This window comes from Sphaeramia orbicularis, chromosome 16, assembly GCF_902148855.1.
Source record: "Sphaeramia orbicularis chromosome 16, fSphaOr1.1, whole genome shotgun sequence".
Taxonomy (NCBI): Eukaryota; Metazoa; Chordata; class Actinopteri; order Kurtiformes; family Apogonidae; genus Sphaeramia; species Sphaeramia orbicularis.
In genome coordinates this window covers 54,413,418-54,433,707 of record NC_043972.1, presented here as the reverse complement: position 1 = coordinate 54,433,707, position 20,290 = coordinate 54,413,418, and the positions used below count along the sequence as shown (strand labels likewise).

Genomic DNA, 20,290 nt, shown 5'->3' with positions numbered 1-20,290 from the left:
AACAGATTACATTCACCAATCAATATTTTTGGCGATGTTGGTACAAATGTATTATAATTTAAGAAGTTTCAAATCAGATGGAGTAAAGGTAAAGGGATCACTTAACACATTTTGTTATATTCACTCATAGAACAATCTATATTGTATTTTTCCACAAAATCTGCATATCTTAGAAGGTTACCATCACAATCCATTACATCTGTAACAAATATAACATTCTTTTGGTACCAATCATTTTTAAATACTGATTTCCTATTCAATGTAATTACTCGATTATTCCATAAAGTTGAATTATGAGGAGAAAAATTGTGGGTAAATGTCATTTTCCAAAACTGCAGAGTCTTTTTATGAAAAGTGGACATCTTGATGGGGATCCTGTTCACATCAAAATCACATTTCAAAATAAAATCTAAATCTCCCATTTTGTTAAACACAGACCTTGGAATGTGGATCCACATGGAGTTTGGCTGTGATACACAGGCTTTAATCCAGTTAATTCTAAATGTGCCAACCATAGATTCAAAATCTGGGGCTTTAACACCACCTTTGTCATAGTCCTTTACAAGCTAGGCAAGGCAAGGCAAGGCAAGTTTATTTGTATAGCACATTTCAGCAACAAGGCAATTCAAGGTGCTTCACACAGGACATTGAAATAAAAGAAACAAAAAGAAACACATTTAAAACATTATAAAAGAAACATATAAAAGGTGATTAAAAACAGCGAGTAAGAAAACAACACATAAAATCAAAATAAAATAAAATAAAATAAAAATAAAAACACACACATATTAAAGTAAAAGTTGCAGTGCAGAGTTTCAAAGAGAATATAAAATTTAAAAAGTCAAAAGCCTTTTACTCAAAGGCAGCAGTGAACAGGTGAGTCTTTAACCTGGACTTAAAAGAACTCAGACTCTCAGCAGACCTGATATTTTCTGGGAGTTTGTTCCAGATATACGGAGCATAGAAACTGAACGCTGATTCTCCATGTTTAGTTCTGACTTTGGGAACACAGAGCAGACCTGCACCATATGACCTGAGTGGTCTGGATGGTTCATACTGGACTAGAAGGTCTCTAATGTATTTTGGGCCTAAACCATTCTGTGCTTTATATGCTAGTAAGAGAATTTTGAAGTCTATTCTCTGAGAGACAGGGAGCCAGTGTAGAGACCTCAGAACCGGGCTGATGTGGTCCACTCTCTTGGTCTTAGTGAGGACTCGAGCAGCAGCATTCTGGATCAGTTGCAGTCGTCAAATAGACTTTTTAGGCAGACCAGAGAAGATACTGTTACAGTAGTCAACTCGACTAAAGATGAATGCATGGACAAGTTTTTCAAGGTCTTGCTGCAACATCAGTCCTTTAATCCTAGAAATGTTCTTGAGGTGATAGTAAGCTGACTTTGTAATTGTTTGTATGTGGTTTTTAAAATTCAGGTCTGAATCCATGACAACACCCAAATTCCTGGCCTGGTCTGAAGTTTTTAACTGAAGTGACTGGAGCTGCATGCTGATTTTAAGACGTTCCTCCTTGGGTCCAAAAATGACTACCTCAGTTTTTTCTCTGTTTAACTGAAGAAAGTTATGGCCCATCCATTCAGATATTTGCTCCATGCATTTACCCAGTGCTTGTATGGGGCTATGGTCACCTGGGGACATTGAAATGTAGAGCTGTGTGTCATCTGCATAGTTATGGCAATCTATTTTGTTTTTTTCTATGATCTGAGCCAGTGGAAGCATGTAGATGTTGAACAGAAGGGGCCCCAGGATGGAGCCTTGGGGGACTCCACATGTAATTTTGGTCTGCTCAGATTTAAAGTTACCTATTGACACAAAATAATCCCTGCCCTTTAAGTAGGATGCAAACCAATCAAGAACTGTGCCAGATAGTCCCACCCAATTTTCCAGTCGATCAAGTAATATATCATGGTCGACTGTGTCGAATGCAGCACTAAGGTCCAGTAACACTAAAACTGAAGATCTGCCATGATCTGTGTTTAAGCGAATGTCATTAAATACTTTGAGCAGAGCTGTCTCAGTGCTGTGATGTGGTCTAAAACCTGACTGAAAGACATTAAAGCAGCTGTTGACTGTTAAGAAGTAATTTAGCTGTTGGGACACAGCCTTTTCAATGATTTTACCTAAAAAAGGAAGATTTGATATCGGCCTGTAGTTGTTCATTGAGGTCTTTTCTAGAGTGTTCTTTTTTAGGAGCGGCTTAATAACAGCTGTTTTCAGGGTCTGTGGGAAGACTCCTGAGCTTAGAGACACGTTTACAATCTCTAACAGGTCAGATGCCATGACATGTGAAACTTTTTTGAAAAAATCTGTGGGTAAAACATCTAGACAGCAGTAGGAAGAGCTCAGCTGGTGTAGAATGTCCTCCAGATTTTTGTCATTGATTGGATTAAAGTGTGTCAGGGTGTTTAAATGGTTTTCAGACAGCACAGATCCTGAACCTGGTGTTGAGGAATTCACGGCCTGTCTAATATGCTGAATTTTTTCTGTAAAGAACAAAGCAAAGTCATTGCAGGCCCTGGCAGAGTGAAGTTCAGGTGCTATTAACACAGGGGGGTTTGTTAGTCTGTCCACAGTAGAAAACAGTGCTCGAGCATTATTTTTGTTTCTGGTGATAATGTTTGAGAAGAAAGACTGCCTTGCATTCCTCAGCTGTAGATTATAAGTGTGAAGTTTCTCTTTGTAGATGTCAAAATGAATCTGGAGATTTGATTTTCGCCACCTGCGTTCAGCTTTCCGACATTCTCTTTTTTCATTTTTCACTGCCATGGCATTTCTCCATGGAGATCTTTTCTTGCTAGAGACAACCTTCAACTTAATGGGAGCAATGGCGTCTATCACTTTTAACATTTTAGAATTAAAGTTATTCACTAGCTCATTGACTGAACCACAAGGCAGGGTTGCTGTCGAAGAAAAAAGTACATTAAACATTTCACTGGTGTTTTCAGTAATGCATCGCTTCTCGATAACTTCTCTCTGATTACTTGTGTGCACAGAGATAGAGCTCTCAAAGAAAACACAACAGTGATCAGACAGGGCCACATCGCTCACAACAACCTTGTGTATGTTTAAACCCTTGGAGATAAGCAGGTCCAGAGTGTGCCCCCTGTTATGTGTGGGTTTGGACCAAGGTTATTATCGTTAACGAAATGACGAAAACTAAAATTGAAAAAACATTTTCGTTAACTGAAATTAATAAAAACTCTAATTAAAAGAAAAAAACGATAACTAACTGAAACTGTATCGTGAGCTTACAAAACTAACTAAAACGTATAAAAATTATGGATACAATTCCCTTCGTTTTTGTCTTTGTCAATGTCGGATTGATATCAAATTAATTTATTTGGCTCCAGCAGTTTGAGCTGGTGACACCATACGACACTTCACAGTCTGTCATGTCTGGTCACTGGTGGTTTCCAGTGGTCTTCTGGTCCCCACTCTACCTGGAACATACAGACTAAAGCTGGGACAAAGGAGCATAGTCCTGTCTGGGGTTTACTGTAGTGATACATGGGTCGGGTTTTTTTTTTTTTTTTTTTTTTGGCGTACCGTGTGTGTGCGCGTGAGTGACAGAGCAGAGCTAAATGACAGTCAATGTTGAACTAGCATCCAGGTTAAAACTGGAGAGTTTATCACCATGAAAAGACCTTCCAAGCCCTGAACTGCACAGTTTAGAAGAGGAGAAAAGAGGAGGAGGAAAACTAATCCAATTACAGAGGTATGGAACCTATTAGAATGTTAAAAAAAACGTTTGATGTTACTAGCTACAGCTAGCTGAACTGAACTGAAGCAAAGTTAGCTAATAATGGAACTGGAGATGATTAAGAGATGAGATATCTGCTAAGGTGTGGTTTACTGCTGAGGAACTGGGTTATATATGTTTATAAGTGGTTTATATATGTTTCTATCTGCTTTAACTGCTGGTTAGCTGGTTTATAATATGTTCCTATCTGTTTTAACTGCTGGTTAGCTGGTTTGTAATAGGTTCCTATCTGCTTTAACTGCTGGTTAGCTGGTTTATAATAGGTTCCTATCTGCTTTAACTGCTGGTTAGCTGGTTTATAATATGTTCCTATCTGCTTTAACTGCTGGTTAGCTGGTTTATAATAGGTTCCTATCTGCTTTAACTGCTGGTTAGCTGGTTATATATGTTTCTATCTGGTTTAACTGCTGGCTGCTTTGTGCATCTCCTCTCATGCTTTGCACATCTTCGCATTGTTTCACGTCAGTGACGTTGTGTAGGGATTGCACCCCCCCTCAACCTGCTATATGGAATTTATACATTGTACGGTACATTGTGTCTCTGCTCAGTCCATGAGCCGCCCTAACCCGACCCCCAAATAAAGTGTCCAGGGTAACCCATATCCACACCTCACTAATTTCTTTGAATAGGATGATGAGGAAGATAAAATATATGAAATAACTAAAACTAATACTAAAACTAAACTAAACTAAACTAAACTAAACTAAAACTAAGCATTCAGAAAAAAAACGATAATTAATAAAAACTAACAAACCTGCTCTAAAAACTAATTAAAACTAACTGAATAAGAGAAAAAAAAGTCAAAACTAATTAAAACTAAACTATAATTAAAAATCCAAAACTATTATAACCTTGGTTTGGACACATGCTGACTCAGCCCAAAGCTGTCAAGAGTACAGTACAGTTCTTTAGCCCCTCTGTCCTGGGGGTCGTCAACATGGATGTTAAAATCCCCAACAATGATTATACAGTCAAATTCAGTACAGATTATGGACAGCAGTTCATTAAAATAATTGAAAAAGTCTGCACAGTATTTAGGTGGCCTGTAGACATTTACTAATATGGCTCGAGGGGAGGATTTCAGCTGAAGAGCCACATATTCAAAAGTAGAAAAATTACTGAAAGATAATTTTTTAAATTGGAAAGAGTTTCTGAATAAAACTGCTACCCCCCCTCCTCTCCGATTCACTCTGGCCTCACTAATAAAACTATAGTTGGGAGGGGTTGACTCAATGAGAACAGCTGTGCTGTTGTTTTGATCCAACCAAGTCTCAGTTAAAAACTTAAAATCAAGGTTGTGTTCTGTGATAAAATCATTGATTAAAAATGTTTTTCCAGCCAACGATGTGATGTTCAGTAAAGCAAGTCTTAATGTCATAGGAACATCCTCTATAATTGTTGGGACAGACTGTGATTCACAGGGAATGTTTTTTAAGTTTAACAATCTAGTGCCATCACTTTTGTGCCCCCAGTTTCTCAGCACATTCACCTTTGTTCTTCTGTGACCAATCAAGACAGGAATTTTGTAAACTGAAAGCATACAGGGCCCCAGCTTGGCCTGGGACAACTCATGACTGCTGGTAATCCTGCAACCTGGACCCAGAGCACATCAGTTGGTACGAGTCTTTGGAGTCTGTGTTGGAGGTGGTGGAGGGGCGGGGGGGGGCTGGGCGGTGAGTCTTTGGAGGCGGTGGAGGGGCGGGGGGGGCTGGGCGACGAGTCTTTGGAGCCTGTATTGGAGGTGGTGGCGGTCGACGTGGAGTGCTTATAGGGGAGAAGATAGGAGAGGGATGGGGGGTACATCTTAGTCCAGCATTGACCAGCTCCTTCATCTGGTCAGTGAACTCCAAGTGGGGTGAGGAGGGAGAGAGGGAGGGTAAGGAGGAGAGAGACCTGGTGGGGGTTTCAGGGGGTGAGGCAGGTGGACCATCAAAGGTGCTGTGGTTGTTGAGGGAGATGGAGGTCTGTGGAGACCCCTCCTCTTCTTGACTCTGGTGCCTCTTTGGCTCAGAGCACTCCTTGGGTGGGGGTGAATGTTGCTCTTCCTCTGGGTTTTTAATCAGTCGTGTTTTGTCTTTCCCTCTGGATGATGCTTGTTGTTTAAAGTCCTTGGCAGAGGCAACTGATGGGTGACGCAGGAAGTAAAATACATTAGATGCCAACAATTTTACTCCTGGCTTGTTCAGGAAAAGTCCGTTCCCTTTGAAAAGGTGTCTTCGCTCCCAAAAGATGTGGAAATGTTCAATAAAATTCACTGGGTAGGCAGTACAAGCAGTAGCAAGCCACTTATTTAGAGCCCACAGCCTGCTGAATCTCTCCCCTGCATATCTGACCGGCGGTATAGGTCCGCTGATAAACACACCTGCTTTCACAGAGCTCACAGTATTCAGCAACTCGGTGAAGTCCTGCTTTAACACTTCAGACTGTTTTTTAGCAACATCATTCCACCCTACGTGTATTATGATGTTCCTCACAGTTGGGTGTTCAGCCACGATACTCAGAATCCTTTCCGTCATGTTGGAGACCACATCCTTGGGGAAGCAGATCACTTTGGTGTTTTTACTGCACACCCTCTGGACGTCTCTAATAGTATTGTCACCCACAATCAAAGTTTGAGGCCCAGGCTTTGGCTTTCCCTGTAGCCTTTTACTGTTCAACATGCTATCAGTCCTTACCCCGCTGTCTGAGGATGGATGGTCTGACGGAAATTCAGGGTCCTTCATCAGTGGAGAATATCTGTTCTGCAGTTCAATGCTTGATTGTTTTGGAGGTTTGTTGTTCATCCTCCCTTGTACAGTTTTCCATGGCTGTGTCCTTCCAGGTACGGGGGTTGAAGAGGCACTTTGTCTGGGAGGGAGTGCAGGCCAGCCGGTCTCATCACATACCTCAGCTCGCTGTGCTCTGCCTGTTAAACGTCCTCCCATTACCCATGGAAATGATTTGTTCTTTGGCTTTGCTCCAAGGTGGTTCCAGGGAGGACTACTATTTGTAGATTTATTAAACAGAACAGAGCCTACCTGTTTCGTGGTAGCTTTGTCTGTGCTCGTTAGCTGTGTGTTAGCCAGCCCCTGTCCACTAATTTGAGCCAGAGGTAGGGTGGTGTCATTTCCACCTAGTCCGTTTACCTCCACATTAACTTCTAGGCGGTGAATTTTAGTCTCCAGCACGGCAATTTTCTGTAGAAGTTTGTCGAAGTCATCGGCAGATAGAGGAGGCATCTTGAAGCTAATTAGCTTAGCTGAGCACTGTCTTTCCAAGTGAAGTGGTACAGGCCTGTGCTGTTGACAGCCCACGGTCAAGAAGCACTGAGGTGGTAGTAAAAATGGCAAAAAAAAGTCCTTCGTCTTTTAAGAAGTATGTCTCTGCTCATTAAAGAATATCAGAGACCTTCTGTCTGCAACTTTTAGTCCAGAATAAGAAAAAAATCATCGAAAGAATGTAAGCAAAGCAGGGAGCAAGCAGCAAAAGCGTCTGCACTGCAGCAAAGCAGGAAGTCTAAGAAGCTAAGTCTAGGAAGCTAAGATCTTTTTATGTAATCAGTTTTATTTCTCCACAGACACTGGAAAATAATTATCTTGGTTTTACAAATATTTTCAGAAGAGATAAATAGGAAGTGGCAAGGATAAATTAGTTTAGAAATACCTTCAGTTTTAGATAAAGTAATTCTGCCAAAGATTGAAAGGTCTCTGATTAACCAGTGACTTTATGTGTTTTTCATATCTAATATCCGGTTTGAGATATTAGTGTCTTCTCTTCTAATCAAATTTTTTGATAATGTTATTCCTAAATATTCAACTACAGATACCACTTTAATTAAGGAAATATAAGAGTCACAGCTCCAATGAATGAGGGGTAGCTCACATTTATTAATGTTAAGAGATAATCCTGATGCTTTAGAAAAGACTGAGATAGTGTTTAAAGTTTTATCCACCATTGATTTGTCTTTTAAGAAGATACAGGTATCATCTGTGACTTGACTTATCTTAAATTCCTTATTGAAAATAGTAATTCCTTGTATATCCTTGGAATTATCAATAAGCAGTGTTAATAATTGTGTTGCCAAAATAAAAAAGTTTTGGGGAGATAGGGCATCCCTGTCTAATACCACGTAACACTTTTAATCCAGGAGTTAATCGTGGGTTCAGACACACAGTGCGGCTAATGTCTGTGTATAACATTTGAACCAATTTACAAAAATTTGCCCCAAAACCCAAAAATTGTAATGTCTTTAACAGAAAGGCGTGCTCCATGGTATCAAAGGCCTTGAAAGAGTCTAAAAATAACACTGAACTGTCTGTTTTGATATACTCCCTGTAGTCTAATAAATCAAGGATCAACCTAGTATGGTTTTGTGTGTTCCGACTTTTAACAAAGGCTGATTGATTTTCATAAACTTCTTTTGATTGGCCAAAATCCAATCTATTTGAATAAACATGAGCTAGCAGCTTGTAGTCATTACATAATAGTCTTATTGGTCTCCAATTATCAAGCAACAGTTTGTCCTTGTTGGGTTTTGGGATTAGTGGGATAACACCCTGTTTCATGGTAGGTGACAGGTGTCCAGTTGAAAGACATTTCTGGAAGGCATGAAAAAGAAGTGGTTCCGGCTTGACTCTTTTTTTTTCCGTTAAATCTTTATTCAGTGAAGTAAAGTTTACAATCAATGTATACAACAAGAAACTAACAAGTTTACCAGGGGGAAGGGTTATACATTTATTATGTTTATGTTTATGTTTATGTTTATGTTTATGTTTATGTTTATGCATTTGGCAGACGCTTTTTTCCAAAGCGACTTACAGGGGAAAACCAATCAAATCACTCAATCAGTCAGATTTTATTTATATAGTGCCAGATCACAACAAAAAAGTTATCTCATGACACTTAATATATAGAGTTGGTCAAAACCAGACTCTAAGCCAGTTTACAGAAACCCAGCAGAATCCTCCAGGAGCAAACACTTGTGACTGGTGACAGTGGTGAGGAAAAACTTCCCTTTAACAGCAGAAACCTGGAGCAGACCCAGACTCCTGGAGGATGGCCGTCTGCCTTGACCAGTTGGGGCTGAAGAGAGAGGGTAAAGAAAGAGAAAAAGAGAGAGCGATAGAGATAGAGACTGGGGGAGAAGGGGGGAGTAGGGGGAGACACATGGAGGCAGTTGAGGATAAGTGAGTGATGATGATGAAGGCAGGAGAGAGGCAGGACCACTGCAGCAGGTCCAGAGATAATCCTGGGAAAATCTGTGATAATCCTGGGAAAAACTGTATTAAAATATTTAAAATGGAATGTCTGACAGTGCTAGGACAGGAGGTGCTCTTGGAAGAGCTGGGTCTTCAGGAGCTTCTTGAAGATAGGCAGGGACACCTCTGTTCTCGTAGTGCTCGGTAGAATGTTCCACCAACGTGGAACGACCCATGAAAAGAGCCTGGATTGTCTTGTACAAGGTTTATAATACAGTGTCTAAATCAGAACAAATATCGACAGTTTTTAATAACCTTTTTGTTTCCAGATTTATCTAAAAGCTTTAAATAAAGTTCAACATCTTTCAAAAAATACATAAGATTTGGTTTTGTGTTACAGAACTTACATTTGTGAATGAAAACTTTAGCATGTAAGAGAAATAAATCGAATCAAAAGAAGTGTTGTTTTTTTTTTCCTTTTTGGGGTATCTCTAAAAAACAAAATAGTACATTATTCCATGATATGACAAAGTGTGTGAAAACATGGTGGATAATAAATGTGCTCAAGTCCTTCCACAGTTTCTTGGTGTATGAACGATGCCAGAGGAGGTGCAGCACAGTCTGTGGATGGTCCTACAAAAAGAACTGTTTATGTCTATGTCTGTTTTGACTTTCAACATGTAGTTGTTATCAGTGTAATCTGTGTGAATGATTCTGAAGGATCCTCCTTTAACCTTGTTGGTGATAAGGGATTTATAGGGAATCATCCAAACTTTGATCCAATCAATATCATCAACAAAATTATTCCAATATGATATTACATATGGGTTAGAGACAATATGTTTCTGAAATAATGCTCGTATACTTTTGTGTATATATACAGAGAAAAGAACATAGAGCATAACATAGAACTAAACATAGAAAAGAACATGGAGCATAACATAACACAGAACATAGAACAGAGCATAGAACAGAACATACAATAAAACAAAGAACATGACATAGAACAAAACATGGAATAGAACATAGAACAGAGCATAGAGAATAAAACATAACATAGAACAGGAGCTAGAACAGAACAGACAGGCTGAGGCGGTCTGTCCTCTGATTGAACTCAGTGGTTGCTGAGGGCCCTGTGGTTGTTAGGGGGCCCTCAGTTACTAACAGCATTATGGTGGTGAGATGGGGACGTTGTTATTAATGTCAACACTTTGACAAGAACATTTTTATTTTGACAAGTCGCAGCTCACCCATCCAGTCCACCACACCTCAGAGGGTCATGTAAAAGAACTGTTCTGCAGAGGATTTACAGTCATGGAGTCACTTCAGAAAAACAAACATGAATGTCAAATGACAGATAAACTATGGCCACGCCCCACACCCTTTCCAGAATATCTACTCAGACTGAGATTAACATCAGGAAATATCTGACAGACAGTCTAACTAAACTCCTCCCACTGGCACTGGTAGAACCTGTGGGATCAGGTGACATTCTGTTCCATTCCAGGACACAGTTCACCTGAGATACACCAACACTCAGACTCTTCCATCAGCCTTCCACAGGTTAGTTTTCTATTCTGTCTCTTGTTTCTGTGTCATCTTTGTAGTGTTTAATTCATTCTCCATAAACCTTCACCAGTTTAGTGATGTTTATTACTAGTTCAAACTGGTTCTGGTTGGAGTTCAACCATTGGATGATGTTCCATTGGCTCCATTTGTCTTTGCAGATTCAGAAAATACCCTCCGATGTCTGACTGGGACAATCATGTGAGCTGAAGTCATCCAGAACAGGAGTGAGTCTCACTGGACCATTGGGGACATTTCCACCACAGCGTCATTAACACAGTGAGTCTGTCACCAACTCAAATGTTTGCTGTTGAAATGACGCTGAGAGAGCAGAACCTTGTGCAGTAGAACCTGAACAGAACACATCAAAAACATGTTCAACACACAACATGGATTTTCTACCACGTTTTTTTTTTTTTTTAATCAATCAATAATTAAATTTATTACAAAATTATTACCAGTGTTGGGAATAACAGTGTTAAAAATGTTGTTTTCCAGTAAAATCTAATTAATTACTATTTGAAACTTTACAACACTGTTACCATTACCGGCAGTGAAATGTGGCACGTTACTATGCACTGATGTCAGACAGCTGTTATCCCTCATGGCTCACTCAGCCAGGCACGAGAGGCAGGCCCGGACTGGCTAATCGGGAGGACCGGGACAATTCCCGGGGGGCCGGTATAATATTTGGGCCGCGAGGGCCGGAGTTCACTTTAAATATGTATTTAATATTTTATTTATTTATTTTTTGGGGGCCGGTGTTCAGTCATAGCACTGAGTTGATCATGTAATCTGCAGCCGCTGTTCCTGGGCCCCACTCCCTCTACTAGCAAACTGTTTGTTTTCTTCCTCTTTTTTTGCGGACACACCATGACCTGACGTAACATGTCTGTGCAAACGGTTAGTAGCTCTATACTGTAGCTGTGGAGCATATACGATCTGTGCTCTGTAGGCTGTGGATGGTCAGCTGTGTTTGCTGTTTTAATAGAAAGAACAAGGGTGGCACAGAGAAGGCAAGAATTAAAAAGAGGAAAGCTCTGGAAGCAAACGCAGCCAAATGTGACAAAATCTGCAACTTTTTCACAAAAACGACCTCCGGTTGGAAACAACTAATGAGGACGATGAACCGGGTAAACCACCTTTCAAGTTAGTTAATTACGGAGTCAGTGAATTGTGTGGCATTGTGGCGTGGAACATAACGTTATGCAATTTGAATAATAGTATGATGCGACGCCACATAACTGGGAAACTTTGTCTTGTAGCTCCTCAGAGCCAGAAAGCACATCCAGCACCTGCCATGAGCCCCCAAGTCCAGAGTGGGCAGGTAGGACTGCTCATAGACTGAACATTATTAATAAATAGGCTCCAATGAAGAGTATGGTGTAGGCCTGTTCAGTATGAAAGGTGCTCTGAGATGCTCCAGGATTCAGCACTACATGAATGAAACTGACACCAAGGCTTTGAAAATAGAAGATCTGTGCTGAGAATTATGACCATTTTTAAAATGTGCTTTAGTGTCAGAAGCAGAGCCTGTAGTGATGAGGGGATTGCTCCTGTCAGGATGGAAGGAAAAGGTGAGCTGTTGGAACAGACTGTGTGAACAAGCATTAGTTCCAGTAAAACCACTTTCTAGACCCAAATGATAGTCCTGACCTATTTTAATTTTTATTATTAAAAGTGAGACAGTAAATACACAAAGCCCACAACTGAAAGGCAATAGCATAAAGTAATATCAAATAAGCCTGCATATTTTGCCAATGCAAATATCTTAATTAGTTAAGTAAGTCAAAATGTCTGTAGATATTATTTTTTATTGTGATACAGGTGCAGGTGAGTCTAGAGAAACTGGAGGAAGTGTGAAAGGGAGAGCAGAGTCTACTGATGACAGAGGAGCAGCTCAGCAGCACAACCCTGAACTACTAGTCAGAAATGACACAGATGAAGAGGAGTCTGTTGTTAACTTTGACGGCTTTGCTCGCCCTCAGTCACAGGATATACAGGCATTTTTTTCTTATCATCCTCATCAAACTCCTAATATCACTGTACCAAAAGTTTTCAATAGCAAAGATGGAACAAACTGCAAGTAAGTTGTGATGGAAATCTTTTGTTGCAGAGGATACAAAAATAATAGTTATTAGAAAAAGCAGCAAGCTACGGAAGCGTATTGCATTCACAAAAAAAAATAATTTCGGCTCTGTTTTTCTGAATTAATGAGATAATTATCTCATAATTACGAGAAAAAATAAGTTAAAAAAAAAAATCGGCGCTGTTTTTCTGAGTTTATGAGATACTGTTTCCTGAAAAAAAAAAAAAAAGCTCTGTTTTTCTGAGTTTACGAGATACTGTTTCCTGAAAAAAAAAAAAAAGCTCTGTTTTTCTGAGTTTACGAGATACTGTTTTCCGGAAAAAACGCTCCCCCGAGAGGCTTTCAGCAGCACAGATAGAAGGAGCTCCTGCCTGGACCAGGGACCACTGTCCCACTGACAGAGAAACAGAGCCACATTTTAGTTTTTTTCAGAAAACAGTATCTCGTAAACTCAGAAAACAGAGCTTTTTTTTTTTTTTTCCGGAAAACAGTATCTCGTAAACTCAGAAAAACAGAGCTTTTTTTTTTCTTTCCGGAAAACAGTATCTCGTAAACTCAGAAAAACAGAGCTTTTTTTTTTTTCAGGAAACAGTATCTCATAAACTCAGAAAAACAGAGCTTTTTTTTTTTTTTTTTCAGGAAACAGTATCTCATAAACTCAGAAAAACAGCGCCGATTTTTTTTTTTAACTTATTTTTTCTCGTCATTATCAGATAATTATCTCATTAATTCAGAAAAACAGAGCCGAAATTATTTTTTTTTGTGAATGCAATACGCTTCCGTACGCTTCTGTAGCAAGCTTTATTTTTTTTAATCATTTTTTTTTCAATATTTTGATATTTTCTTTCATTTCATTTCAAACATTTTAAAGGTTTGAAAAATGTTAACACTTATCAGAACAAAAATATAGATTCTGTTATTGTTGTGTTGTGAGGAATAATAATGTTGGAGATGTCGATGTGCACTCACTGTTGAAATAAATCCACATTGTGAAGCAACCTTTACTTGCACTGAATTGGAAATATTTTAGAAAATACACTGAATTACAAGGCTTTGGAGAACAGTGTGTAGACCTAACATGTAAGGTTAGAATCGTATGATTTTAATAATAATTGGTCGTGATCTAAAGTGGGCTGGTCTGAGGTATGAAACTCCAGGGCTGAAAATGAGTCTCAGTCCGGCCCTGCCTAAGACCTTCAGATAATTTGCTTAAATGATTTTCTGTTAATATTTTTATTTTTGAAAGGTAATTTGTTTGGTTGTCCCCAGAGGTGTTGTCCAGGATATACGGGGGTATACAGAGTATACCAACTTATTTTTTTTACTCAGTATTGGGTATACTCTCTTCTAAATCTCCCTAATGTGCACCATTCAGTAGTATCTGCAGCCAAATTGCCCATTTTTTCCCCTCGGATGGTGAAGCCACGACCCACCCTACTCTGCCTCTAATTGGCTAGTATTTGCTGCCTTCACTGATTAGATTGGTTAGCTTTAGGCATGAGGACTGATGAGCCAATCAGAGGCAGAGTAGTGTGGGTCATGCCGGGAAACTATTGCTAACTAGTGCTGGCCACCTCTGGAACCTGATTGGACAGTTCCGGTGTCAGTGCCACCCAAGTTGATTGACAGGTCACTGCACATCTCTTTGAATGATGTACAATTATTGGAAATGCAAATGAGAAACTTAGAATAAACATCTTTCAAATGATTGACACATATCGAGAGAACCTACTTTCATAGAATACATAATTCTGAGGTAAGTTTTAAGGTGGTTTCAGAATGAGTCACTGTTTTAAACTACTGGCCATATGACTGCACATTTAGAGAAGAGATGTTATCACCAATAATTATACTGTGTGAGTAGGCTAATGTTATGAAAGGCCAACATTATGAAAGGCTAACGTGATGAAAGACTAATGTTATGAAGGCTAATGTCATGAAAGGCAAACATTATGAAAGGCTAATGTTATGAAAGGCTAACGTTATGAAAGGCTAACTTCATGAAAGGCTAAGGTTATCCCATGTTTGCCTCATGTTGAATACATTCCATTCATTCAGCTGCTTGTGTGACCAGTTAAACCTACAAACTGCTCCTGATAAAGTTATGATCATTTTATAATAGTGAGCAAATACTACTGATGGATTTTTGGGTAAACTAAATTGAGTATTCTGACATGTCACTGTTTGTAAAATTTTTTTATGGACTAATTAAAAAAAATAAAAAGGCAAAAATTTATAGTATACCCACCTCTCTTATCCAACACTGTAATTTAGTAATTCCTCCAATTTGGTTATGAAGCTATTTAGATGTTGAAGTGAACTCACAAAGCGCAGTCGACTGATACTAAACAACACACTGTTGGTGGATGGACTCAGGGTCAAAGGTCGTCCTGAACCCAGTCCAACAGTCATGGCCTTCACAGAGGGTTCAAGTCTGGGATTCAGGTCTTTCTCTCAGACATGTTGAACCCTTTATGGACCCTTTTCACAGGTCCATTCCTCCTGCAGACTGAGGGAACTCTGGTATTTTACAGACCGTGTCCTGGTGCTGGGTTCCTGTTCCTCTAAACAGTTATTTCCAGTGTTGTGTAAGTTCCTTCCAAACTGTAATCCATTACAGTTCCTCTTACTGTTACTTCAAAGTCATCCCTTACCTTACAATATTAGGGCATTTCTTCAACTAGGTGCACTTTTAGCCTTGTAAACTTGAATTTTAAAAAAAGTTGTTCAAAACTCCCCAAACTCAGTGTTATAGGTTTAAATAGTTTGTCTAGTTTGAAGATCTGTGAGAGGACAGACTTAGATTACAAGAGAAAGGGTTAATTTTGTACATTTTTTGTCATCTGTGTTGATCAAATGTCATTTCCCCCACATCTCAATATATGTTATATTTTTATAAATAACTTATACCACTCTAGAATTGTCTGAGACTCTTTTTTGTAACAATTTTTTTTATCAGTTTTTTTAAATTGTGGAGGTTTTTATGTGTGGTGAGAACTTTTGCCTTTCTGTGTGGAGTTTGCATGTTGTCCCCGTGTCTGCGTGGGTTCTCTCCGGGTACTCCGGCTTCCTCCCACAATCCAAAGACATGCACTAATAGGTTAACTGGTTAATCTATATTGCCCATAGGTGTGAATGTGAGAGTGATTGTTTGTCTCTATATGTTCAGCCCTGCGATGAACTGGCGAAATGTCCAGGGTGTACCCCGCCTTCGCCCCTATGTAGCTGGGATAGGCTCCAAGCGACCCCCGTGACCCTAGTGAGGATAAAGCGGGTTCAGAAAATGAATGAGAACTTTTGCCATATATATATATATATATATATATATATATATATATATATATATATATTTTTTTTTTTTTTTTTTTTTTTTTCTAAATGTTTGTGGTGGAAATGACAAATGAAAGAATGTGAATGTAAAGAAACAGTATTTATTTGAACATTTCTTAAATACTTATAATGATAGAAAGTTTAGTTTAGTTCTTTTTTTTAGTTTATCAGTTCATTGTTTATTACAGTTTTTTTAAAATATTTTATTCATCTTTTCTTTTGTCCCTATAGGCCTGTGACCTTTTCTGCTGTTGTCTTACGTTGCATCTTTAAAAAAAAAAAAAAAAAAAAGATGAATGAATATAATATATACAGGGGTTGGACAAAATAATGGAAACACCTTCACCTCAAGATGATAATGCCCCAATCCATACAGCTAGAATTGTTAAAGAATGGCATGAGGAACATTCTAATGAAGTTGAGCATCTCAGATGGCCGGCACAGTCCCCAGACCTCAACATTATTGAGCATTTATGGTCAGTTTTAGAGATTCAAGTAAGACATTGATTTCCACCACCATCATCTCTAAAAGAGTTGGAGGGTATTCTAACTGAAGAATGGCTTAAAATTCCTTTGGAAACAATTCACAAGTTGTATGAATCAATACCTCGGAGAATTGAGGCTGTAATTGCCGCAAAAGGCGGACCCACATCATATTAAATTATATTTTGTTGATTTTATAAGGTGTTTCCATTATTTTGTCCAACCCCTGTAATAACATTATTAATGTGGAATTAATGTTCATTTCATGTGTAGTGTTAAAAAGTAGAACATATCTGCTCTCACAGTCCATATCACTTGAACCTTAATTACGTTTATTAAAAAAAAAAAAAAAAAACTTTGAAGATACATGAAGATACATGTTTGGAAATGACATCAATATTCAGTCGAGTTTTGGTCATTCTGATCAACATGGTTTTAATTTCACAATCCAACATTTCCTCTATCTCCTGTTTTCTACTGAACTCCACAACTTCAGACCTAGAAAAGTGAAAACTAAACCAAAAAAAAAAAAATCTGTTTGTTTCTTTAAATTTTTATAATAATGTGATAAAACTTCTCTGTAAAGGAACAGTTCCCATAAAACCGATAAACAGTAACATATAATTGTGTTTTTCATGGTGATAATGACTGTACAGATGAACTCTTCTGCATCCCTGTACATTTACTGCCTTCTGGAGACCCTCCAACTAAAAATGTACATGGAAAATAACTGATATTAAATCATCACGCGTCTGTTTTTCCACATTTATCTCTCAAACGTCTTCAGTTTGACTCAAAACCAGCAATAATTTTCAGAGTGTCAACCCTAGAGAAACCTTTCAAAATAAAAGTAGATTGAGCTGCTGTTTATCATGTAAAGGATGAATCAGTGTGGATTCAGGTCTGCACTGATGGTTTGTGTTCTGATGTGGATTCAGCAGAATGGATCAGAGTGAGGACAGAAAGGAGGGAGCCCCTTCTTGGAAGACCACCCACATACCCCCCACAGGACCAGGACCTGATCCTGGATCCGGACCTGGAAGCAGACCCGAACCTGGATCTGGACCCAGCTATATGTCCATGACGAGTGATGACTCCATGGAACGAGGGATGTATTTTCAAAGAGAACATTTTTCTGATCCTCAGTAAGTGAACGTCAGTATCAGAACAGCACTGAGTGATCCTCGGTGGACGAACATACAAGGTGCAGATAAATGACTCACAGGGCCCAGTCTGAGTTTAGGTGTGAGGGTCCACTGATCTGTTTCAGCTTTTTAAATATTTTATTTTATTTATTGAGTGTCAGTGTTATATGGTGCATACTGTATGTCCACATGGTCATAGTGTTCATATGACAACCACAAAAGTTCCTTCAAACCATGCCCATCCCTTATTTTCTTTTTCTTTCTTCCCATAATTCATCCCCCCACCCTTCCAGGAACATACAGGACACCAACCCACAGACAGAGAAAAGAAAGAAAGAAAGAAAGAAAGAAAGAAAGAAAGAAAGAAAGAAAGAAAGAAAATATAAAACTAAAATAAAACATATACATAGATTCACCACTGTTATAGTCAGGGTGCGATTTGGTTGGGGGGATGGGGGGATCAACTCCCCATCTGGTTTTTAAATCCCTCCTGCTCAGTGAATTTCATTCTTGGGGGGGACAACCAACCAATGTAAATAACAGGTGATGTGCCAGTTTTCTTCTACCTATATCCTACATTAGTGGCACAAACGTTCACCTGAACCAAACTGTTGGCAGTCTCAGAATTTGCGAACGTCCCCATGCACTGGGGCACCATAAGGGGGGTGGGGGGGGTGTAAACGTGACAAATTCAGGGAGCCCATAGAGCAGTGGAGGGGGTCCAGTGGATACAGGTTAGAAGTTGTGAATATTTCGCATAAGATCTGCTGTAAAACAGATGAATAGAACCCAGGAATTGGACGTTGAAAGTATGTAAAGTTTCACTTTCATTTCATGCCAGCGTTAGTTACATTAGTTACATTAGTTATGGACCGCACCCCCCCACACACCGACCAAAAAAAACAAAACAAAAAAAAACACACACCCCTCTGTTTTTTTGACAAATCGCACCCTGGTTATAGAGTCATGAAGTATATGTTATGATTGATTTAAGTACAAATATAAGAGGGCTGCTAAGAATGCACAGTTTGAAGTTTATTCAAATATGTCAACACTGGATCCCATAGAGAAAAGAATGTATCCCTAGATCCTCTGTGTGTATTTTATTTTCTCTGACTGTATGAATTGCATTAGGTCATTAAACCACAGAGACACTTCAGGGGTTTTTTTAAATTTCCAATGCCATAATATTCTTCTCTGTGCCAGCAGTGTTGTGAAAGCCACGATGTTTTTATGTCTTTTCCTGATGGTAGAACGTCTTCTATCTGTGGAACCAAACACAGCCATTACTGCACTGGGTTGGACAGCCATAATGAGGTCCTCTGACAGTGTTCTAAAGATCGCAACGACGACCAACACGATGTCAGGGCAGGGCATGACCAGTTCATATGGGTTCAGTCAGCAGGAGTATTTCCACACCTGTCACAGCTGGCATCTGCATTAGGGTATATTTTAGCCAGTCCTGTTTTGGAGAAATGAATGTGATGAAAGATCTTAAATTGTACTCTGCTTAGTTTGGCACAGGAAGTACTGTCATTCACTTTGTGTAGAGCGTTGTCCCATATGTCCTCCTCCAAGTCTTCCCCCAAGATCTGGTTCAGCTTTAACACATTCTTATCTTAGACCTGGACCCTGAGTCCTCACATATGAGCCTCAAGTCAGAGTTCAGAGGTCACAGCAGAGTCAGAAAACATTTGACAGAGAACAGCATCTCCTTTAACGTCCACATGAAACTGGATTCTTCTGCAGTAGGATATGAATCACACTAAGACCACAGTTTAATGTCAGAGTTCAGCACTAAAACCATTGTACCATCATTGTTCACAGACCTGGACTTGGACCTGGACCTGGACCCAGCTGTGTGTCCATGAAGAGTGATGACTCCATGTTTCTCCCGATATGTTCTGAAACAGGATGTGTTTCAGAGACTCAGTAAGTGAACCTCAAATCTGGTCCAGATTCACCAACAGGGTTTTCAGCTCAGTCAGTCCTAACTTGGTGTTCTAGGTCTGGCCTAAAGTTAGTCCTGTTGCACCGTTAGTGTTACATGGTCTTTTTCTTCAGTCTATGGTTCAGACACTGGCAGGAGAATCACACTAAACCTGATCAATGAAAACCTGTTGCAGTGGGAGCTGGTCCTGGATGATACTGGATCAGAGTCCAGGGTTGATTCCTGGTCCATTGAACACCTTTGTATCATATGTTGTGAGTGCAGATGGTGAGAAGACACATTGTTAGGACAGAGCTGTTGGTTTCATCCAAATGTTGATGAGATAAACTAAATCGGGGGTGTCCAGTCCTGGTCCTCCAGATCTACTATCCTGCATGTTTTAGATGTATCCCTCTTCCAAGACACCTGATTTAAATGATAAGCCTATCATCAAGCTCTGCAGAAGCCTGATAACTACCGTCAGGTGGACTGGAAGAAGGAAACATCTAAAACATGCAGGACAGTAGATCTGGAGGACCAGGATTGGAGACCCCTGAACTAAACCCAGTAAGTGTGATGCTCCAAACATACTCAGATGTTGATTCTCAGTGGGATCAGCAGGACCAGGACACCTTTCCCACTACAGGGGGTCATGTGACTCATGTTGACATCCAGGTGTGTCCACCTGTTGGTGTCAGTGTGGACAGACATAATGTGAGCTCATTGTTGATGATTGGTCCACAGAGTGGAGCAGCAGAGCTCAGAGGTTCCCACTGGTCTACAGGATCAGACTCA

General features: G+C 39.5%; 4 protein-coding genes across 7 annotated transcripts in view; 2 read left to right on the top strand and 2 right to left on the bottom strand.

Moving 5' to 3' along the window:
- LOC115436253 (zinc finger protein 883-like) overlaps positions 1 to 20,290 on the bottom strand; it is a 445,178-nt gene that overhangs the window by 236,641 nt on the left and 188,247 nt on the right. The gene's annotated exons all lie outside the window — the stretch shown is intronic.
- The window catches only part of LOC115435234 (NACHT, LRR and PYD domains-containing protein 5-like), a 753,056-nt gene that overhangs the window by 632,503 nt on the left and 100,263 nt on the right, over positions 1 to 20,290 (top strand).
- Positions 1 to 20,290, bottom strand: part of LOC115436304 (zinc finger protein 239-like) — a 105,433-nt gene that overhangs the window by 10,644 nt on the left and 74,499 nt on the right. The gene's annotated exons all lie outside the window — the stretch shown is intronic.
- LOC115436315 (zinc finger protein 239-like) overlaps positions 1 to 20,290 on the top strand; it is a 364,410-nt gene that overhangs the window by 301,444 nt on the left and 42,676 nt on the right. The gene's annotated exons all lie outside the window — the stretch shown is intronic.